The sequence below is a fragment of the Danaus plexippus genome (assembly GCF_018135715.1).
Source record: "Danaus plexippus chromosome 16 unlocalized genomic scaffold, MEX_DaPlex mxdp_23, whole genome shotgun sequence".
In the NCBI taxonomy this organism is placed as follows: Eukaryota; Metazoa; Arthropoda; class Insecta; order Lepidoptera; family Nymphalidae; genus Danaus; species Danaus plexippus.
In genome coordinates this window covers 665,121-690,763 of record NW_026869851.1, presented here as the reverse complement: position 1 = coordinate 690,763, position 25,643 = coordinate 665,121, and the positions used below count along the sequence as shown (strand labels likewise).

Below are 25,643 nucleotides of genomic sequence, written 5' to 3'. Positions count from 1 at the left end.
AAATAAATTGACAAAATGACTATAAAAAATAAAAAGACTAAGCAATCAAATGCTACCGAAGTGTCCACATCTAAAAGTGCATTGAGTAGTGTTCAGAAATCAAGCACGTCGACGTCTGTGCAGAAATCAAGCAATACCTTACAGAAGGTTAGCTCGGGTAAGAAGGTCCGCTACATTGACGTTAAGGTCGAAGAGGACGACCCGCTTATGATTACTGATATCACCGATCATGCATCTACGAGCGGTTCTATTATATCAGAACACTACAACAGCCACCCGCACTACATAATAACGGAGGCACCATCGATTTCCGACTTATCGCAAGTAAGATCTCATGAACATAATGTAAGCGACATGGCGCAAGTGAACACAGGTGAGTTTGTTTCGACTTCTGAGTTACAAGAGTCCTCTACATCTCACCAACAAAGCTCTAGAAGTGAAATTCATCAAACTTCATCATCTGTGCAACGCTCTGGTTCTAGTCACAGCCAGACATTTGATTCTACTGTTGACAACCAAACGCTTAATACCGCATTTATAGACAACTCCTCACATAATGTTACAAGATCTAGTAACATCAGTAACAACAGTTTCTTGTCTAAATCCCAAGGAGCAAGTGCTACAGAATCTTTTATTGAATCAGAAAGAACGAATCTGATGAATACTCAAGGAAGAAGACAATTTCATTCCAATCGTGACAATCTTGCAAATAAAATTACTTCGTCCTCTTTTGATTCAAAAAATATGAATATTCGCGAGAATGAACGTTATAATTCGCCTGACTCTCGAAGGGCACAGACTGTTAAGTCTGACAGTTCAAATTTTTATGGTGGTCAAGGTACTCTTGATAAGAATGTTAAGTCGACAGAGTTTAGCACCACGTCTCATTCTAGTGAGACTAAAAGTAGTAATGTGACAAAGTCGTCATCGTCATCCTATGTTGTTGAAATTGTTGATGGAAAAGAACGGATAGTCGACAGTTCTAAAAGAGAGTGGGGTGATGCCAAGAACACGCAACAAAAGAGGATTACGCTAGTATAAGCGGTACTAACATCAAGCCGGAGAGTGCATATAGTGTTCAAAATTATGATATGAAATCAAAGTATGATACTGGAAAACCTGGAATAAAACCAACGAGTGAAAAGACCGTTAAAGAAAATTCTAAATTTGTTAAGGATGGAACTCAGATCACGAGTCATGAGAGCCTTATTTCTCATAAAGATAATGCAATACAACAGCAGCATAGCTCAACTACTCACGAGGAATTAACTGCTAGGGATAATATTCAGTCAGATAGCGTGGATAGAAGACACATTTCTTTCCGTGACAACTCTCACTCCGATATATCCAACCAACATCAACAAATTATTTCAAATGAAAATCTACAGACTGATACTATTGACAAGAGTCATACTGTTTCAGAGAGTCGAGAAATTAATACTCAGTCTATGGAGAGTCAGAAAAATATAAGCAGCAAAGTAACAGTGAAAATACCGTTAACACTAGACGTGATATGAATAAGACAGATTCATCAAATTTCTATGGATATGACTCCACAATACAAAATCAATTGAAAAAAGTAGGTGATATTCTACAAATAAGAGATACGGAAAACCTGAACTATTCCACTAAAATATTAAAAAGTAATACGAGCAGTGCACACCAAGAATCAACATCATCCTATGTCTTCGAGGTTGTGGATGGGAAGCAAAGAATTGTTGATAGCGCTCACAGAGAATGGGTGGATAGTAAAGATCATTCAACATGAAAAGAGCCACTACATAAGTGGAACAAACATTAAACCAGAGCACGAATATACCCGACACGTTCTTGACAAAGAATCATTTTATGACACTGGAAAGGATGGCGTTCCTAAAAGTGGTTCATATGTAACAGAAGAATCTGCTTTATACAAAAATGGAAAGGAGATAGCGTCAACAAGTAACCATACGGTGGTGATTTTACAAGGAAACCTGCCATAACAGAGCATACTACCGACGGGGTCGATGTCTATGACCAACAAATACAACAACAACAAAAGACAACAACAACAAAAGAACAAAATCTGCAGTCTAATACAAATATATCTAAATCAACAGATACTCAAACACATATTCAGGATTCTGAAACCGTAAAGCAAAGCACCGATTTATAACGAAAGAAAAACAAAATCTTACGAAAGAAACAACATCGTCCACTTCTCAATCTAAAGACACTCTAACAACGTATGAAAGGAGCACCGGTACTTGGAATGGTAAATTATTTATGAAAATGAAGATGACAGACCGAAGCGCCCGAAACAAATGTCGCCTTTTGGGAAACCTGAGCAACCAAGGCATCATTTAAAGAGGCAAGATACGGAAGAAAATATCATATTATCATCAAAGGACATTAAAGATTTCACTTCCATAAGTGACCTTAGAAAATTATTGAAACTTCACAGTCGAATAAAGACGTCAAAGTAAGCAATAAGAATATTGTTATCAGGAGAAATATTGATGACAAAGTTTTAAAGGAAATTATTGAAACTGTTAAGAAATATCCCTTCAAACGGATAGATAAAGTTACTTTCGGTACTAAAATTAACGAAGATGTTAAAGATTTATACGAAGGCATCGACACGGAAGAAACAACTATTATGCACACCACAACAGAGGGTGCATTAAAGAAGTCATTCGACATTGAGAAAACCAGGAGCCAGATTGAAGTGACGCGATACATAACTGAAAATGGTGTCACCAGAAAAGAAACAACCTATGAAGATGCAAAAGAAGATGAGAAGATTAAGACAGATGTTTTTGTCGACAATAGTGCGTTAGACATCAAAAATTTGGTAAGCGAATTGAACGTTTCAGTTGTTTTTAGATGAAAACTGTATTCTATGGTTGTTTTAATAATTAAATTTCTAGAAGGATGTCCGCACTACGAAAGATATACGCGAATACGACGTGTTGACCGAGCTATAACGGACACTACGAGGGAGGACACCGTCGTCAGCACCGTCTACGATGAACATATCCTAGACGACAGAAAAACAGTGCGAGATGACAGGACCATCATCGAAGAGACTGTTCGTCGGATGAGACCAGGCCAAAACAAGGTGGCCCCAAAAAACCTGAGAAAATCATAGAAAAGGAACAGTGCATCTGTGAAATCTGCACTTGTGGGTGAGTAAATATTTTTTATGACTTCATTTCGATGACTTCACCGTTTGCTCAAGGTTGAATTGCCATTTAGGTTTTTATTTATAAGCATCATACGTATAACTTGTATTGACTTAAGTTATTAGAATATATAGTGTAGGAACGGCGCCTAAATCATTACATTTAATAATCACAAATGCTGTTCGAGAAATAAAGAGTTAAAGTATTTAAATTTATTATTAAACAAAAATTTAAAACAATTTTTTAAACGAGTTAAGAACAAAATATTTTAAGTGTCGTAATAATACATCCGTAACTACTTAATTTCTTGAATGTGTTTGAAAGTGAATATAATATTACAACGTATTAATCACTTACATTTTAGTGTTTTTTTCATCAGAGCTCAGAACTGAAATTCTGTTTTTTCATATAACTGAAATTGGAAATTTTTAATTAAAATTTTTGCGACTTTACAGAAGGTAACACAGAAGTTAGTTATTTGAATTAATAATAATATGTAGTGGATCGTAAATTGAAGACGTACTTATTGTGATGATTCCGTTCTTCAACTTATAAATTAGCATTTACGTAACTCTACATTTGACATTTCAAATGATAATAGCTTACGATGAGGTAGCAAAGTTCATTAACCTATCGTTTGTCTGTAGACACGATACGATTTTGGGAATCGTATAGTGATATGAAAACAATTTAATACACTCTAATTACGATTTCATACCTAAAATTAATATAAGCTAAATTCTATGAAACAGGAATACAACTTCAAATTTTTAATACGACCTTCTTTCGTAATGACAAAATGAGTCAAGTCTTATATAAGTTAGACGTAGGATGCTTTTAACAAACGTCATTTATCTTCAATTCAGAACTCGTTTAGATAGAAGACTGTTTAAATGAATACTGGAACGCTTAAAAACAGCTGATAAAATACAGTGCACGAGAAATATTTCCCCATGCGTCATCCAAAATACAGGAATTTTAATGTAACACAGTTAATAACTTTTGAAAATGAAGGCGTTTTTTTTTTAAATCTTCATATAAAAGTCTTGGTGATAGATAGATATAGGTATCCATATTTATTTAGAGAGTACCTATATGGCTACTGATGTCTTGCAGGATATTGCTTATACATATGAAGCACTTTAATTGTTAATTTCTGCAATAACGATAGGAATCTAAAACTGTTACGTGATGGAATGTAAGAGGTAATTATTCACGGAAGATTTATTCGATTAATTATCTTCCTTTCATCTGTTCTACAGATTTCCATCACATTGGTTTTTGAGAACTTTGTATAAACAAATCTCTTTAAAAGGATTAATTCATGTTAATAGAGTGTGGATCAGGCATTAAAAATTCTATATCTTGTACTATTGACTAAATGACTGATAAAATTACACATATAAAGAAAGTAGCCTTCTAATCGCTCTATGCTATATATTTACAATTAACACGTTATCAGTGATCGAATTTTAAACATGGTTGTTTTAAATTACGTTATCGTATAATAGCTCTTTGTTACAAATAATATTTTTTTCAATATAATTTTCAGTAATGGCAACAAATGATCCGATTTCTTAATATAAATATGAAACAATATTGAACTGTAACTTAAGACTTTATATATTTTTTTACTTTCACGTTCATATTAAAAGGAGAAACTTAATGATTTTAAATTCGAAAAAATTGCCGTAAGAAATAAAACTTTATTATTAACTAATTTATTTTAGTGAGTTTGTTAGTTAATAAGTTACCAGTAGATTAATAGTTCTAGCAGCTCTACTGACTAGGGAATTATATAAATTGTTGTCATAATTATCATTTATTTAAAGATATATAAATAAATGCAAAAACTGAATAACTATGCAAATATACGTATTGCGTTTAATATTACGTTTCCTTATAAAGAACATGTTTATTATTAACATTTATATAAAGATTACTCGTAAAAAGGTACCTGACTTTATATACTTAATAAAGGGATAATTCTTCAACTTTTCTGTAACCATTTAAGTTGAAATTTTTCTAAACCAGGATAGTAACAATAAATTCTTGTTTGCGCTATTTAGATCGTTGACAACTTCTTAGTGGAATCGGAAGAAATCGCGAAACAAGTTTTAAAAACAGGTTGAGAAAGTTGATATTTGAGATATATATATGTATATAAATATATAATAGAAAAGACAATCAGAAAGATTTAATTAAGAGGAAACGAATTTTTTTTATATTTTGACGATAAACGTTAAAGAAAAAAAGGGGTTAAAAATTTGTTAGTTTGAATCCTTCAATAAATGTGAAATATTTATTTTTACTAATATACATGTGTTATCAGAGATAGGAATATATTTATATTATTCAGTTGATAACAGCTGTGTTAAAACAGTGCCATAATGTCGGATCTCCTATCTTTATGGGTACATCACATCAAAAATACTAACTTACTAAGCGATCATGAAATTTGATGGCACAGATATGGAATTCCACAGAGTAATGATTAGTTGATATAATACGATCATTATGTACAGAAACTATTGTTATATATATTGATTATTGCAAAATTAATAAACAAAAATAAAACATCCTCTATTTTACTTAAAAAGTTGTACAATTAACGGCTGTATTCAATAGATAAAAGTCCGCTTTGTTATTTATTCATCCAAATGAACAAAGCAAAATATAAATATGCACTATATTTTATAGCACGACATCCGAAGTGAGTGTCTTCGAGATATCTCTGTCGCCATTTAATTAAGATACACTCAAATGACCTGACTGAATTTAATTACTTCTGATGTATACGTCTGTTGATTTGAACATTGCAAACTGGCTATTAATAAACATGCAGTAATAGATGACTAATTTAAACTTAAACATTCCCCCTCATTCAGATCGGCCTTTAATAGATGCAATGACGCAAAAAATTATACTCTCATTGTTTTTTTATCTCATTCTAGAACACATTTTGTTTCTCATTTAGTAATAAATAAAGCAGATATATCAAATCTTAACACGTAATGTGATCTACACGAGTAAGTATTCTATGTCTTGGTTATAAAATACTCAGGAAGTTAAATCTATCAGACTAAAACAAAACGGTGATGCTATAACGAACACGTTGTAGGGATGATTGCCAAAGTTCTTTGAACTGATACCGAATACTTCAATAGCGAATGTAAATTATATTGCTATCGTAATATAAGTACCTTCTCTTGAATGTTAAAGTGTGATTACGAGAGATATTTTTAAATTTTTAGAATTAAATCATTCGATAAATAAATTATCGCCCGATTATAGAGCGAGATAAATATATAATATATTTTTATTAAAGATATAATTTATAGGGAAATTTTCTTTGAACTGGTAGAATTCTGAAAGCAATTATTGGTGGGTCGACCCTTAATGCAATTATTGATCGTTTACATAGAAAACACAGGGAAAATTCTAGCCGTCTGATGTCTTGTAATGTACACGATAATGATTTTCTTTGCCCAAGTCAAGGTAGTTAGCATTTAAAAGGGTAATAGAAAAGCATAAAGTTCTATTTATTGGTAATTGATTAAAAAAAATGTACACATGTTTTTTCAAGGTAATCCGCTATTTAGCAATGCCCATTTTATTATATACTTGAATATATTCAAAGGGTTACGAAGATTTTTATCAGCGAATGTGAACATTAGCAAGAGTACACTTTTAATACAAATTACCCCATTCTTTTAAAATTTATACACTGAAAATTACATCGTAAAAATATTAAGGTTAAGGCACACATTTCATCTCAAAGAAAATCTTTTAATTTTAATTGCAAACGTCATGATTAGGCATAGAATAAATAAACGTAATATTTATAATAGCTTACAACGACAAGATGTACTCACAAACACATAAATAAATTGAAAACTATTTCTTCATGAACTGAGATAAGTACGAACGATTGTCATTGATAGAATTATTACGAGATAGAAGATATGATGCTGTGAAAAATAGGCCATTTCTTATCAAAATATAATAAGGAAAGAAAAAATATATAAATATCTTAAGTATTTGTATGGGTAAACCACACCCATATTTGTATTAGATTAATATAAAAAGTATATCACCAATAGGTTATCCGCTACTGTTTCTAATCATTGATAATATAATTAATAAATCACTAGAATGCGTGTCGATAAAAATAGCAAATATTCATTTTTATACATTTAACAAATTTGTTTGGATGGCATTAACTCTGAAGGTCACTGGGCTGTGACAGGACTTGTGTTGATGGGTGTGCACTCATCGTGACAGTGTTTCGCCATTTTATATAAAGGTCTTTGTACTTTACAATTCCCTGGGTATAGAGGGATTGAGCAATGGTGTTGTTTAGTTGCATAGAAAATGTCATTTAAATTACCGGCATATCTTTATTTCATAGACTATGAAGGTATCATAAGGTGGGTTCTAGACAACCTAAATCTCAGGTGTCTATTGCGTGGGTATGTTTACGTCATTTCGAATAAAAGTAGGTGTAAGATTTAGTCAGAAAGGATAGTGTGAGGTTCTATTTGAGTTTATGTTTGCAATTTATATAACACTATGGCAATTTCCTAGTTTATATGAAGCTTTAAATTTATTTCATATTTTATGATCGATATTATACGGATATAGCGCAACAGAAATCCATAACGTGTGTCAAGAAATATAGAATTGTATTAAAAAAATGAAAAGTTTATATGTCTGTCTGTTATTCGTCACCCAACATAAACCAATTCATTTGAATAAAATTATATTATTATGTATTTATGACTATAGCCATTTAATGGTACACGGTACTTTCTGTTCCAAGGACCCTGAGACTTCAGAGTCAAAATTCTTGTTAGAGTCTAGTTACCAATATATATAGAATATATAATAATACATAAATATACCATTAATAATCTGTACGCATAATATAACATTATAAATTCATAGTACATACGAAGAGTAATTGTTTTTTAATTGGACTTCCATTACATCCTTACTTGATTGAACGATCAAAATCATTACCAGACACTTATATAACATATTTACTACTAAAACAAATGAATGTTTATAATGACTATAAAGGAGTATGTATCGTTTTTATCATCATTTTTACTTATGTATCACTTAACAGTGATGTATCTTAAACATCAACATAACATAAACATATTTAAATGTTAATTCATAGTTCAAAACACCAGCAGAATATTATTATTCCGTATACATGTATAATGTTTTAATTTTATGAATAATTTCTTACAAATACTAACGAATACAGCACTAGAACTTCCTTCAATATAAATTATGATATGTTCAAAGTAATGTTGTCTATTGAAAACCCGTTAACTCTCCTATTATGTCAATAATAAATTGTATAGACTTTGTTTTAACTACGTGACTTTTAGGCGCCTAGGCGATAAAGCTAGACAGTGGGTATTCAAAACACGTACCAAAACGAGTTGATTCGACAGGCTGGATAGTCATACATGGTGTATATTATGTAAACAAAATAAGCGAGTTGTTACCTGGAATATTTTTCCTTCGTATGTCAAAATGACATTAAAATTCACAACACCGATGGGATAGTTGACTAATGTGAAGAAAAAAAAATAACAAATTAAACCAACAATGTATGGTCAAATGTTATTCCGTTTTTTCTGTGTAGGTCAATAAGTCAGCTGATAATTTTCATACCGACGAGTAGTGGCCGTATACAAATACATATGTCGTATGCAGTGTGTTCTGTAAATACATTTATATATAACTAAACCATTTACATAAAAGGTTGAATCCCTGTTTGCGTACTCTGTATCTTCCACAGAGCATATTATTTAACTATGCGCATAAAAATAGTATATATATAAAAGTTCAGTGGTAGGTAAATGTTAGCGAGTTTGTTAAACATCAAAAGCTATTATTAAGACTTTCTTTCCTATTAAATTTAATTTGTAAGATTAAAATAAATTGCTTCCTTTTTATAAAGGCAGTTAGGTTCGTTAGGAATAATTGTGACCAATGGATTTATGAGTTAATTTCCTTATAGACACGTAACAAATTTGAAAAGTATACACATGTATTGTATAAAAGACATTTGTAAAATTTCTGTGATCCTATTTTGAATACTACGAATATGTTATAGACAGGTTATCACAATTGTCACAAACATGACTGTGTTAGTCAAAGCCCAAATATAGAACGTAATTATTAAAACTATAATTACAGTAAATATTTTCTTTCCCAAAACATTTAGTATATGCTCAACACAATCTTTCCCAGAAAATATTTCGCATCTTACATGCATTGTATGTTAATTGATTGGTGGGAGTGTTGACTTTTCAATAGCACACTTGAATAGTGATGTGTTGCCAAGCTAAAGAGTGGTTCGCTTTCATAGGCTTTGTATGGTTATTTGGTACAAAATTTTAGGGAATGTACTGTCTTTGTAAAACCCATAATAATATAGGATAAATGCTCTAAATAATATAAAAAATTTACTTAACAATTAGGATATTTTGACTGTAATTATACACCTGCTTTCATAACGTATTCAAATACATAAATTATGAGGCCGTTCTGAAGGACAAAACGGTCGTAAAATTTAGTCCGGAGCATTGTGTGTGAATAGTGAAAAAGTTAGATGAATTATATCCTGTATTATCCACGATTGTAACTGGTTTTATGATGAGGGTTTAACAAGTCTTGGTGATAGGAGTAATCAGAGTTACCGACATAAATACTAATAAGCCAAATGGCGTCGCCCACTCAGTCAATTGAGTTCGAGTGTTGAATTGACCTTTGCTGTGTCTTTGCCTGGTACTCTATCTCACTTATAAATATCTTAATTCCAAACTGCTTTGTTTGATAAACAGATAACTTTATATCAAATGTCCTAATGTAGTCATCGAGACAGATCTATGCTCCCTTAGTCTTTACACTATTAACGTAATAATCACCTTTGATTTGTTTACATTTATTATCTGCTTATCTTTTGTAAAAGGAACTAGTTCCGTAATCTTTGTTAGTGTTATAAATGTGTAACAATAATATTTTGAGCAAATATGCTAGATTATTTCATTTTATTCTTTTCCAAACGGCAAACAAAATATTGAACACCGTAAAAAACCGGTCTGCAATATTTAATATTCATACCCAAAGTGTTATTTTAAGTAAAAGTTTTGTAGGTATGATTTTTTTGAAAGAAAGAAAACTCATTTGATGTTTAGAAATAAAACTTAGTTTGTCACCATCCAACACATGTTTTCAATAGCCATTTAGCGTCAGAGGAATAATAAAATCGACAAATTAGAAAGACGTGTCTGTCCGCCGACCTCAGGCTGGAGTTATTCGCGTCGGTGATCTCATCGCATCCAACCTCGCTTAAACTCGTTTCTTACTTGTTTACTCTATGTAAACTTAACGTTTCAACTCACTCGGTTTTGCAGTCTGACGTAATTTTTACAACAATCAACTTTTTTTTTTGCATTCCGAAACGTAATGGCTTGGAGTCCACAATTATAAGGCTTCTAGCGAGTATTATACGCCCTGGCTGGCAGAATACATTTAAACCGATTATTCTATATACGGAATTATAATCCCATTCCGTCAAATAATATATGGGATGACGTAATCATTTTATTATTCTATCTTATAGAATATGTATGTAGTATAATGTAAAATCATCATTACATACTTTCTTTTTATTGTAATATATTTTATCAAACTGCAAAACGTGAGGTATTAATATTATCAAATTTTCACATATCTCATAAAATTAAGGTGCACGCGGTAGATATGATATGATAAAACGAAATTCAATTCAAATTATAGCGATGTAAAAATCATTAATAAAATAAAATATAGGAGGTCAAAAGAAGTAGAAAATTGAATGCCAGGTAGGCATAAAATATACATCCATAGGAAACTGGCTTCCAGTCCTGAAATAAAATGAATTGGTGTGTCCGAGCTCCGAGTATACATTATGTTCTTATAAGGATAGTAAAAAGAATCGGCCTCAATTTAATGCACAAGGAAAGTTGTGGCGACTAAAGCCATATAGGGACTCGGGAGTATTTAGGTTTGTTTTAAATTTTTAATTCATAAGCCTTAAACAGTTACCTTTTTTTGCTATAAGGTAGCTTGGTATACGAAAATGAATAAGAATAAAGGCGAGGGAACTTTTTAGTCCACAAAACAACGGGATTCCTCAATTTGTGAGCTGCGTAAGTTCCTTCATGAAGGATTTAAGATACTTATTCTTGAAATTTTTCTTGATAACTGGGTTGATGTTCCATCTGAAGGTTATGTAATATCAATTGGAGTTAAATGGTTTTATTATTCGTTTTGCCTTGCTAAGTGTTTACAGAAGTTACGGACAGTCCTACACAGCTTTGTGTTGTTGAGATTTATCTAATAATAGAGAATTACATGCAGTGCAAACCGCACGCGGTTAAAAATGATATCCTGAGTGTGGCAATGATGTCATTGTTATGATTTTTTTTATAATATTAATTCATTTAAGAGAAAAGGATTTGAATGAATTGTCACGACGATTAAGCTAAAATACTATTGATAATACAATACAATTTTTTTATAAGAATTTCTTTTTTATATAATTACAAAATAAAAGTAACGTATACAATTAATTTAAGAGATTATGCAATAAGATCACGCCCAGTCGTTCGCTTATTTTTGCAATGGCCTATTAAGGTTATCGTTCCAAAAAGAGTGATATGTTGTGATAAGATTATGCGAGTAAATACTTTGTCTTAAACCATAAAAGTGTTCATGTCACTTTGGTTTTGCCATAAGTAAATAGTTGGTACATATATTTCAAAATTATGGAGACATTTAAATTTGGAATTAGAGAAATAAATTAACAGGCGAACTCATTGTTGAATAATATTTTTTTATTTCTGCTTCTAATCAGTCTTATTGATTTGTTTAATTTAAAGCCAGTATCACTTCCTTTGATACAAAAAATTATAACACATGAAGGTGATTTTAATATCAAACAATAATAATCTGGTGAGAGTTGCTAAGATGAAGCGTGGGAGTAGCACAGTTACCGTCATGGAAGGTCGTTGGCCATATGGTGTAGATTCATACCAAACAGCTCAGCCAAATCTGAGAAAGAAGTGACAGATGACATTTATTTATTATAGCGGTATTATTAATTTGGTTTTCATTTAAAAGGAAAAATTATACTCAAAATATACATACATCAATTCAAATGTGTTCTTAAAAAAAATCGCTAAGAATATCAAATTTGATAAATTATTTTAATTGGACGGGTTCTTTTAGTTATTTCCATCTAACTTTTCAGTTCATTAAATCTTGATAGAAATTAAAATTAAGACTGGAATTTCAAGGATTCCCGGTACCTATTGAAATAAGTCTCATGTTAGTGACATAAAAAGTTCGAAATATAAACTAAGCAGTAAATTCTTACTTTATTTATTGAGTGTCCATATACACGTTGTACAAAGACTTTAAATGGATTAATTTGCGCTTATATTCTTTATCTAATACAAAATCTTTTGTTTTTGTCTTCAATATTTATTCTAACCAATAAGGCCATTAGTTTGAATAGAGCCTTTGTCTTTGATAATAATTTAATTACGAAAGGTACGAATGCTACAGAAAATTTTTTTGTCGGTAAATTATTTTGCACTTAAAAGCAACAATAGGTCACCTTGAAAAATTTCGTGGGAGAATATTAGAATTCGTGTTTTTTCTTTTAAAATATTCGTGTTTTTTTACAATTAAAGTATTGTATATGAAAGTAAATGCTTTAATTACTTGTTTCTAAATAAAAAGAGATAGTTTATTATCGGTATCTTTTTACATGGTCCAATATCAAGTTAATTAAGTTTTTTTCTATATTTTATGTTTTATATAATCTGTGATAATGACTGGTTGCTGGATCTTAGTATTTTATTGCTCCGAGTCTTTGGCCGCAGCAGATCAACCTTAATAAAAAAATTCTGTGGAGAAGCAAATTAAATTTAATATTCTTTGTACAGTTTAGAACTTAGATGTGAGTTATCGTGAGGATGTCGTTTTTCATAATTTATTGTTATAGATTTATAGCTTGACAGAATCCTACTAAAGCTGCAAGCTGGACGGTGAGCTGTATAATTGATACGAAGTTGTTATTACCGCCAAGTATCTGTGATTAACAAACAGCCACATGCTCAAATTCCCTTCTTTTCTATAAGTATTACTTTTATATAACTGGAGATAAAATTACATCCGATGACGGCAATGTAACGTCAGATTGTAGTTCATCAAGAGCACAGCTTAACATATAAGTGAAATATGAAACATTATGAGAATTTAATTAAAAACAATCGTATATTCCCTAATATTGTAAGCGAAGGATAAATATTGCTATTGGATTCGCGGCAAGTGAGACAGCTAAATTCTAAAAACAAACAAATATAACAAATTCAGATATTCAAAGTTGAGTAATACTCCCGATATAGTGAGCGAGATCAGCTCCGTCATCCGACCCCTGTGAGTCAGGCTGCATTGGGTGAACATCTGCGATTGTGAAATCAAGTGCTTCTCAGGAAAGAGCAATGAATCCTTAATAATAAATATAGTAAAACAACGCCTACATTTCAAAGGATTTAATTATGTTTTTTTATTGCTAACGCCACTGAGATCATTTTTCCCAATTATTGGAACATCCAAACGATTTAATTTTGGATAACGCGAAACATTATAATTTTAACATTTCCTTTATCGAACAAAGAGAGTTAATATGGAGCGTCAGAAAAGACATGTTTAATGAAGCATATGAGGATATTTTCACAATATATGCCACGGTCGTCTTCTCTTAGAACTCGCTATCTGTTGCTAGTCACGTTATTTGTCCTTAACCGTCTCATACTTGTATTGTACAGAAGCCAACAAGTCATAATCTTTAACCGAAACCTAATAATTTTAAAATGAAAATCATATTCATATAATTGTTCATATATATTTAAAACTAAGAATAGTTTATACTTTTCAAAATTCTCTTCCCATGTCATTGAAATTCGTCGATTTATGACTTACTTGATCAGATTCATATATATTTTTTAACTATCATAACCTTGCCTATTTATGTAATATATATTTAAGTAACAGAAGTAAGGTAATAAAGTATTACCTACTATGTTTAGACATTAGTAAGTTCTGAAATAAAGGTTTTAACATTTAAATTGATTGACGTAGAATCAATAGCATTATAATTTCCATATAAGACAAAAAACAATTAAATATTTAAAGCTTTCTATTTCTAGTAACAATAATAACTTCTATGTGCATTTTATTTCCTTATATTCCTATAAAAAACCTTCAGAAGATACGAAATATGTTATTGAGACTGTAAGGACGATCGATCGATGGCCGGATTTTGGTTATGTTTGATTCTCATCGCTAGGCGACAAATTGGTTTCAGGCAAATACTTTCACAATTGTTGCTAAGCCAACCTTGATAAATTATTAAATCTTTTAGAGTTTATATCAAAGTATTCGAGAGTCCAGATAATTTTTAAATATAACATGTCAGGAAGCTTATTTTTTTGTGATTGTTGATGGGATGAAGGATGCCCTTTCTTTCACTCAGTGGATCCTTATAAGTTTCTGTGAGAGGATTGACTCATAACTATATTTGGACGAACAGCCGCCTACTCGAACTCTTCACTTCATAATTTAAATCGTAAATTTATATCACTTTATGTCTACCTTATTTTTGGTGTTTGTTATATTTGATAAATGTAGAGATTTTTCTTATTTCCTCTACTAGAAAACTGTAATGTTTCTTCTGATTAAATAGATCAATTAGATATAGGTACAATAGTAATTTTAACTACATGCCAACTCTAGTCTTGGAAGGAATTTAGTAATGCGGATAAAATATTATACGTATATAAAACTTATATTAAAAAGTTTTTCAGAAAATGTATATCTATCTTTTTCAGAAAATGTATAATAAAGTAGCTAACTGAATTCCTAGGAATAGCAAACATAATCAAATGGAAACCCGTCAGTCTTTGATCTGATGTACGCTCGGCTGTGCGTTACTTCGGTTAGCGATCAACGTATTGTAAACCTGCAATAGAAAAATATAATATAGTTTTATTCATACAAAAACCCGAAAAGTATTAAACAAATCAAAGAATTCAATAAATCATTGTGCTATCTATATCGGAAGTAATGAATTAAGAAATATTTTAACGCTACGATGTGTTCGGCAATAGTGTATATAATTAAATAAGAGGGACTTCAGAGTGCGAAGCGCAATGGACGCGTACGATGGCCAAACCTCTTGTTCTACCGCCTTTACCAAAACCAAGACGTTTTCCATTGTATTTGCATCCATATCGTTTAAGGTGACTGTTAGATACGAAGTTTTTATAATTTATACAACAAAAAACACGTAGTTTCACTTACTTTTCGATTTCAGAACGTTTAATATATAGATTCTACTTACTGACAATTTGTGTTAAATACTTGTAAAATATTTTGATTAGATAACTTACAAACTTAACCGCCTTTTCAGAAAATAATAGGCACATAATTGAAAAAAAAATAACATTGATAAGTGAAAAACTACTATTGATTTAAACAGTTAGATTTTAAATTTTTAGAGTTTTAATTTTAATTTTTTGTTCATAAATTTAGGCGTCACCGCTGCCCACACAACGATGTCCCGGAGCCATTGTTCGATGTGGAGAAGCACACTACGAGCGTTGTCTCCGCATACCAACAAGACTACGACGAAAAGTACGTAAATCGTACAAGCGCAGTCTATCATGAAGATCATTTGAGACTTGAAGGGGAATTTATAGAACCTGAGCGACCGCACTGGCAGCCTGTCGAACGTCCCAAAGCCAAGAAACCAGAAGATAATCTGAGGCCTGAAGGTGATTTCGAAAAAGACGTCCAGAAGAATGGCGTCCAGGTGAAAGAGCTCCTATTAAAAAACCAGAAGATAATTTAAAACCGGAGGGTGATTTTGCAAAGCGAAAACCCGAGGAATGGCGTCCGGGGGATAGAGCGCCTGTTCGCCGACCTGAGGATAACTTGAAACCTGAAGGGGACTTTGAAGACAGAAAACCACAGGAATGGCAACCAGGAGACAGGGCTCCCGTTAAAAGACCACAGGATAACCTCAAGCCAGAAGGTGAATTTGAACAGAGGCGGCCTGATGAATGGAGACCGGGTGATCGTGCTCCAACTCGTCGCCCTCAAGATAATCTAAGACCGGAAGGTGAATTTACCACTCCTGAAAAAGACAGCTGGCGTCCCGCAGATCGACAGATACCTAAAAAACCAGAAGATAACTTACGACCTGAAGGAGAATTTGAAAGACCCAAACCGGAGGAATGGCGTCCAGGAGACAGAGCGCCTGTTCGCCGACCTGAGGATAATTTGAAACCTGAAGGGGACTTTGAAGACAGAAACCACAAGAATGGCAACCAGGAGACAGGGCTCCTGTTAAAAGACCACAGGATAACCTCAAACCGGAAGGTGAATTTGAACAGAGGCGACCTGATGAATGGAGACCGGGTGATCGTGCTCCAACTCGTCGCCCTCAAGATAATCTAAGACCGGAAGGTGAATTTACCACTCCTGAAAAAGACAGCTGGCGTCCCGCAGATCGACAGATACCTAAAAAACCAGAAGATAACTTAAGACCTGAAGGAGAATTTGAAAGACCAAACCAGAAGAATGGCGTCCTGGTGATAGAGCACCTGTTCGTCGACCTGAGGATAACTTAAAACCAGAAGGTGATTTTGAGCGTCGAAAGCCGGAAGAATGGCAACCTGGAGATAGAGCTCCAGTACGGCGGCCACAGGATAACTTAAAACCTGAAGGAGATTTTACAACTCCAGAGAAAACTTCTTGGAAACCTTCTGAACGTCAAAAACCTATAAAACCGCAAGACAATCTCAAACCAGAAGGAGAATTTACAACTCCGAAAAAGGAAGACTGGAAACCTGCTGAAAGACCTCAACAGAAAAAGCCATTAGATAATCTAAAACCTGAAGGAGACTTCACATCGTCAAGCACAAAAACTGAAGATTTCAAAGTTGTTATTGTGAAAGGGCAGAAATTGTTCGACGAACTGACAATATTATCACTGAAGGAGAGTTCATAGGTAATAATTTTATTTTTATAGTTTTAGGATGTGCAACACTCATAAAGTTTTTGTCTAAGGTACTAAGTGAAGAACCTTATTAAAAAGATTTTTTTATTAGTATAAATTAATTTCTTCTTCGATCCAATATAACAAATTTTTTACACATGTTCTTGTCACCTTTTATCATTTATTAGTAATCAAATGTTATATTTATAGATTCCACCACATCGCGTTCTGAGTACACAGTAAAACCCGTGGAGAAGCTAAAACCTGTGAGGAGAAACACATGGACTAAAATTGAAGGGGAAATGATAACCGAAACACATCACAATCTGAATACATTGATTATACTGACATCGTTGAAAGAACTTCTAAGATAACGAAAATGACAGATAATTTAATATGTGAAGGTGTTGTCGATTTTGTTACGTCCAATCAACAGGATTATGCTGAAAAAACAACGACCGTAGAACGTCCACAAAGACGTCGAACATGGACAAAAGAAGATTTGATTTTTGAGAAAGTTTCAAAACGTACAACTTAACGAACTTTTGGAACAAAAAAGAGTATCGAACTTTAAACAAAAAAACCTAAGCGAATTAAACCTATGAAGCTTGAAAAAAAACCACAACAAGAACAATAACTTGAACCACTGAAACAAAAAAGAAACCGCTGAACAACCGAACAAAAGAACCACAACGTCCGTCGGGAGAATTTACAACTCCTGAAAAACAGCAATGGCGACCTGCTGACGTCCTCAACAAAAGAAACCTGAGGATATTTACGTCCTGAAGGTGATTTTGAACAAAGAAACCAGAGTGAGTGGCAGCCTGCTGATCGTCCTGTTCAGAGAAAACCTAAGGATAACCTTAAACCAGAAGGTGAGTTTGAAACGCCAGAAAAAGAGCGATGGGCGGCCTGCCGAAAGGCCCCAACAAAAGAAGCCTCAGGATAACTTACGTCCTGAAGGTGATTTTGAACAAAGAAAACCAGATGAATGGCAACCAGCTGACCAGTTCAAAAGAAACCAAAAGACAATCTCAAACCGGAAGGTGAATTTGAAACCCCAGAAAAGGAGCGTTGGCGTCCTGCTGAACGACCACAACAGAAGAAACCTGAAGACAATCTACGTCCTGAAGGTGATTTTGAACAAAGAAAACCAGATAAGTGGCAGCCTGCTGAACGTCCTGTTCAAAAGAAACCAAAAGACAATCTTAAACCGGAAGGGGAATTTGAGACGCCAGAAAAAGAGCGATGGCAGCCTGCTGAAAGACCCAAACAAAAGAAGCCTCAGGATAACTTACGTCCTGAAGGTGATTTTGAACAAAGAAAAACCAGATGAATGGCAACCAGCCGACCGTCCAGTTCAAAAGAAACCAAAAGACAACCTTAAACCGGAGGGTGAATTTGAAACTCCAGAAAAGCAGCGTTGGCGTCCTGCTGAACGACCTCAACAGAAGAAACCTGAAGACAATCTACGACCTGAAGGAGATTTTGAACAAAGAAAACCAGACGAGTGGCAGCCTGCTGATCGTCCTATCCAAAAGAAGCCAAAAGACAACCTTAAACCAGAAGGTGATTTTGAAACGCCAGAAAAAGAGCGATGGCGGCCTGCCGAAAGACCCAACAAAGGAAACCTCAGGATAACTTACGTCCTGAAGGTGATTTTGAACAAAGAAAACCAGATGAATGGCAACCAGCCGACCGTCCAGTTCAAAAGAAACCAAAAGACAACCTTAAACCGGAGGGTGAATTTGAAACTCCAGAAAAGGAGCGTTGGCGTCCTGCTGAACGACCTCAACAGAAGAAACCTGAAGACAATTTACGACCTGAAGGAGATTTTGAACAAAGAAAACCAGATGAGTGGCAGCCTGCTGATCGTCCTGTACAGAGAAAACCTAAGGATAACCTAAAACCTGAAGGTGAATTTGAAACGCCGGAAAAAGAGCGATGGAGGCCTGCCGAAAGACCCCAACAAATGAAGCCTCAGGACAACTTACGTCCTGAAGGTGATTTTGAACAAAGAAAACCAGATGAATGGCAACCAGCCGACCGTCCAGTTCAAAAGAAACCAAAAGACAACCTTAAACCGGAGGGTGAATTTGAAACTCCAGAAAAGGAGCGTTGGCGTCCTGCTGAACGACCTCAACAGAAGAAACCTGAAGACAATTTACGACCTGAAGGAGATTTTGAACAAAGAAAACCAGATGAGTGGCAGCCTGCTGATCGTCCTGTACAGAGAAAACCTAAGGATAACCTAAAACCTGAAGGTGAATTTGAAACGCCGGAAAAAGAGCGATGGAGGCCTGCCGAAAGACCTCAACAAAAGAAGCCTCAGGACAACTTACGTCCTGAAGGTGATTTTGAACAAAGAAAACCAGATGAATGGCAACCAGCCGACCGACCAGTTCAAAAGAAACCAAAGATAACCTTAAACCTGAAGGTGAATTTGAAACTCCAGAAAAGGAGCGTTGGCGTCCTGCTGAACGACCGCAACAAAAGAAACCTAAAGATAATCTACGTCCTGAAGGAGATTTTGAACAAAGAAAACCAGATGAGTGGCAGCCTGCTGATCGTCCCGTTCAGAGAAAACCAAAAGACAACCTTAAACCGGAAGGCGAATTCGAAACTCCAGAAAAAGAGCGATGGCGTCCTGCCGAAAGACCCCAACAAAAGAAGCCTCAGGATAACTTACGTCCGGAAGGTGATTTTGAACAAAGAAAACCAGATGAATGGCAACCAGCCGACCGCCCAGTTCAAAAGAAACCAAAAGACAATCTCAAACCAGAAGGTGAATTTGAAACTCCAGAAAAGGAACGTTGGCGTCCTGCTGAACGACCGCAGCAGAAGAAACCTGAAGACAATCTACGTCCTGAAGGTGATTTTGAACAAAGAAAACCAGATGAATGGCATCCAGCCGACCGCCCAGTTCAAAAGAAACCAAAAGACAATCTTAAACCAGAAGGTGAATTTGAAACTCCAGAAAAGGAGCGTTGGCGTCCTGCTGAACGACCGCAACAGAAGAAACCGAAAGACAATCTACGTCCTGAAGGAGATTTTGAACAAAGAAAACCAGATGAGTGGCAGCCTGCTGATCGTCCCGTTCAGAGAAAACCAAAAGACAACCTTAAACCGGAAGGCGAATTCGAAACTCCAGAAAAAGAGCGATGGCGTCCTGCCGAAAGACCCCAACAAAAGAAGCCTCAGGATAACTTACGTCCTGAAGGAGATTTTGAACAAAGAAAACCAGATGATTGGCAACCAGCAGAGCGTCCTGTTCAAAAGAAACCAAAAGATAATCTTAAACCGGAAGGTGAATTTGAAACCCCTGAAAAGGAGCGTTGGCGTCCTGCAGAACGACCGCAACAGAAGAAACCTGAAGACAATCTACGTCCTGAAGGTGATTTTGAACAAAGAAAACCAGATGAGTGGCGTCCTGCTGATCGTCCTGTACAAAGAAACCAAAAGATAATCTTAAACCGGAAGGTGAATTCGAAACTCCAGAAAAAGACAGATGGCGCCCTGCAGAACGTCACAACCCAAAAAACCTCAAGATAATTTACGTCCTGAAGGAGATTTTGAACAAAGAAAACCAGATGAATGGCACCCAGCCGATCGTCCCGTTCAAAAGAAACCAAAAGATAATCTTAAACCGGAAGGTGAATTTGAAACCCAGAAAAGGAGCGTTGGCGTCCTGCAGAACGACCGCAACAGAAGAAACCTGAAGACAATCTACGTCCTGAAGGTGATTTTGAACAAAGAAAACCAGATGAGTGGCGTCCTGCTGAACGACCTCAACAGAAGAAACCTAAGGACAATTTACGACCTGAAGGAGATTTTGAACAACGGAAACCAGATGAATGGCACCCAGCCGACCGTCCCGTGCAAAAGAAACCAAAAGATAATCTTAAACCGGAAGGTGATTTTGAAACTCCAGAAAAAGATCGTTGGCGTCCTGCTGAACGACCTCAACAGAAGAAACCTAAGGACAATTTACGACCTGAAGGAGATTTCGAACAACGGAAACCAGATGAATGGCACCCTGCCGACCGTCCCGTGCAAAAGAAACCAAAAGATAATCTAAAGCCTGAAGGGAAATTTGAAAAACCGAAACAACCTGAATGGCAACCCGCTGAACGGCCAAAGGCGAAAAAGCCAGAAGATAACCTAAAACCAGAGGGAGATTTCAATACTCCCAAAAGAGACAAATGGCAACCAGCTGAAAGGCCTGAAGTAAAGAAACCTAAGGATAACTTAAAACCTGAGGGTGAATTTGAAAAACCAAAACCTGAAGAATGGCAGCCAGCTGAGAAACAAACCCCTAAAAAACCACAAGATAATCTAAAGCCAGAAGGTAATATGGAAATTACTCGTCGTACTGATTATGTGGTTACAAAAGGTGATCGCGCTGATATCGTAAAACATGAGGATCACTTGAAAATGGAAGGTGTTATTGATACACGTCGTTCAAGAGATGATTACAAACGTATTGAAAGAACAGAGAAAGTAGTTATACAGAAGCATGAAGATAATTTAAGGACTGAAGGTAAATTTATTGATCTTCAGACTCGTGACGATTATAGAGCTACAAAGGGCGAGAGGGCGCCAGTAGTCAAACCTCAAGATAATCTTAAGACTGACGGTAAATTTTATACACCGGAAGTAGTTCCATCTCAACCTGCTGAGAAACGCAAGCCTTTTAAACATGTCGATAATATTACTCTTGAAAGAGAGACGGACACACGGTTTAAACAAAACGTTGATCGAGTGGATATTATCCGAAGAGAAGATAATCTTAAAATAGAAGGCGAATTTATAGATATGAAGCAACGAAATGATTATAGCTCAGTTAAAGGAGACAGAACTGCAATAGTTAAGCATGAGGACAATCTCAAAATGGAAGGGACAATGGAAAATACACGTTCTTCAGACACCTACAGGGTTGTAAAGGGTCAAAGAGTAAAATTGACAAGAAGAGAGGATAATCTTAAAATTGAAGGTGTTTTCGAAGATCATGTTAGAAGAAATGATTTTAATAAAACGACCAAGAATGTAAAGTCTTCTATAACATATGATACTAGTGATCAAAAAACTGTTAACGACAGGGTTCAAGGTTCTGTATATGACACTCGTTTACCGAAAGAACAATATGAAACTTCGCCAATAAACAAGATACCATCTAATAAAGATACAACATATCTTATTAACGAAAACGTTGATTCAGGATCTACAACTAAAGTCGTGCGGTACTATGAAAGTGACAATACACATCATGTAACATCTTCTGACTCTTCTAAATCTCAACGCACTGAGACCATGAAAACTACTGATATTAAAAGACACAAAGAGGTCCTTATGATAAGGAAAAGCCAAAAGACGTCTATGATTCAGGTGATTTTGTACCTGAGAAGGTTTATCCAGAAGGTAGTGTCAAGCCAAAGGACGAATTGGGCCATCTGAAAAGACCGCAATTGCAAACAAATGAAATATCAAGCCCTATACAGCCAAGGGAAAGTAAACGTCCTGATGATGAGACTGATTCGTCAAAAATGTCACGAGGTGAAATTCACCGCCCTACGGGTTCACAATGGCAACCGGGCGATAGAAGCAGTCCGATTAGACCAAAAGATAGTTCTCCAATTGAAGACGGTAAAGACACTCCAAGAAAATCTGATAGTGAAACAGATTTTCCACAAAGACGAACCCAATGGCAGCCAGGCGACAGAGCAAGCCCCTTCCGACCAAAGGATAATTTACATATTCCAGATATTAAAGGAAGTTCAAGAAGACCCAATGGTGAGTCCGATCATCCTCAGAGAAGTCAATGGCAACCTAGTGACAGAGCGAGTCCTATTCGACCACAAGATAATTTGCATGTTCGAGATAGCAAAGACATCTTAACAAGGCCGGAAGATGGGTCAGATTATCCTCAAAACTCCCAATGGCAGCCTGGCCAAAGAGCTACTCCAATTCGGCCAAAAGATAATTTACATACTCCAGACAATAAAGACGTTACAAGAAAGTTTGAAGACCGATCAGATCATCCTCAAAGACCTCAATGGCAACCTGGTGAAAGAGCAAGTCCTATTCGACCAAAAGACAATTTACACACTCAAGACAATAAAGAATCACCGAAGAGACCCGAATACGAAACAGATTTAAGTAAACCAGAAAAAACAAGAGGAATTTCTGGACCAGGTCAAGTAAGGCACATTTCTGATATGAGTAAATACGATTCCAGGACTACTACTTCTACTGATGATATCCATAAGATTGATAGTAGCAATCAGACTTTACATACATCAAAAGTAAGCATGAGTGATGTACGTCAAGAGAGCAATGTGAAGACGACTCATCGGAAATATCTTCTAAACATACTAATATTCGTAGTTCTAATGTAGAACATTTTGATCAATCTAAAACCGGAACACAAACACAACATTTCATAACAAACAGGGATAAGAATGAAAGTGGTAGATCAACTGATGTTTTAAAACAAACGGATAATTTATCACACCAAGACGTTAGCAGTCGTGATCATACTAATCGTATAATTTCGAAGAATACTACAGAACGCAACATTATAAAACAAGATGTAAAACAAAGCAAAACTATGTCATCGGTAACCAAAACAATGAAACAAGTGACGGAAAAGAAATTGATTGGAGGTAAATGGGTAAATGTAACAAGAAATGTAGAAGTTTCTAACACCAGTCTCGGCGACACACATTCAAATAGAAATGGTCACATTGTTAGTTCCTCTACACCAAATAAGCAGACAAACTCTATGGAAAAAATAGTTACCTCCGACAGCAGAAATAACTTACAAAATCAAACACATTCTTCAAATACAACGTATATTATAGAAGGTAAACATGATGTTAATCATAATGCAAACCAATCCACACAGCGGTCTGTTTCTGAAAAGCAATATGTAAATCAAAATCTTCAAGGAAAATCACGTAAAGCAATCATTTCAGAACAACATGTTGATTCCTCGTCAAGTCAAAATAAACAAATTGGACAAAATAGTTATGTGTCATCTGATGTTCGATCCAGCGAACACAGCTCCAAGTCGGTGCAACATGGAAGAGAAACAATTCATTCTAATACAAATATAAAACATGATAACACAAAAATATACACCGAAGCAAATGCTAAAAGAAACCAATTTAATGAAAGTCATGACATTTTAAACCAAAATATAAATCAAACACATTACAACACTCAATCTGGTGGTAGTAATGTTGATGGAAGGTCAAGGAACGTGCTATCCAGTCACACAGAGAATAATATTTCAAGATCATCTTCAACTCACCATTCTCACACAGTAAATCGTAGCCATTTGAGCGATAGTGTGAATAAAACAAGTATGGAATTCCAACGAGCTATGCATGGTGGTGGAGAAGTTTTAGTTAGCTCCAATGAAAACACAGCACGTATTGGTCACCACAAACGTACTTCCGACTTGGTGTCAGATGCTTCTAGCACTAACGCGGTTCTACATAGGAAGGGAATAACCTCTACGACAGAAGCACAACATTCGATAAGTTCTACAGCTGCTGCTCAACGTAAAAGTATAATAAATCTCAGTGACCGCGGTGAATATATAAGCAATTCAACCCATAGTGCTGATAGAAAAAGTATTAGCTCCATGCACCGATCAGGTCGGGATAACGCTGTATCATCACACAGCTCTGAAAATGTCGATGTGAGACGTCAGCAAAAGAGAGATGGTGAATCTACTTTGATTATCGAGCGTCAACCTAGAGTGGTATCGAGAGACAATCTGCGAGTTGGTGGTGAATTTTATGGTCATTCTGAAGCCCGTTCCTACGGTAACTTTTCGAGGTCCGACCACACCGCGAGATCTGAACGCACAGAAAGAGTAGAGCGGCAGACGAGGACTGGTACAACATCGCATTTCGTATTAGGAGATGGCAGTTCAAGCTACAAGAGAGAATACACAACGCATGTCCATGGCACTTGTCCTGCCACACTGATTGAATCTCCCCGCACCCCGTTCAAGCATACACGCGATTCTCGCGAGCACAAATTTTATACGGCGAAAATAACTCAGCAAAAGTCATAAAAAGTACTATATATCTGAATAACTTTCCTAACAACAAGAAAATATCATTCCTCACTTATTATTGCTATAAAAATATAAAGATGTATTTATTAAAAGTTAACAATACTAGTCTTAAGAATTATATCGTTGTGCCTCCTAATTACATAATCGTTTATGCATAATATTGATAAAAAATGTAATATTCGTAACATTTATATGTATTGCTATATTTTTCTTTTTTTAAAACATTGCCATGTAATAAATTTTATATTTAATA

At 34.9% G+C, this 25,643-nt stretch overlaps 1 pseudogene across 1 annotated transcript; it reads left to right on the top strand.

Moving 5' to 3' along the window:
- LOC133320290 (titin-like) lies at positions 1-25,643 on the top strand (annotated as a pseudogene). Its single transcript, XR_009753697.1, has 7 exons — positions 1-1,444; positions 1,480-2,833; positions 2,910-3,167; positions 15,834-17,084; positions 19,099-19,565; positions 20,000-20,847; positions 20,965-25,643. The product of XR_009753697.1 is annotated as a titin-like (transcript).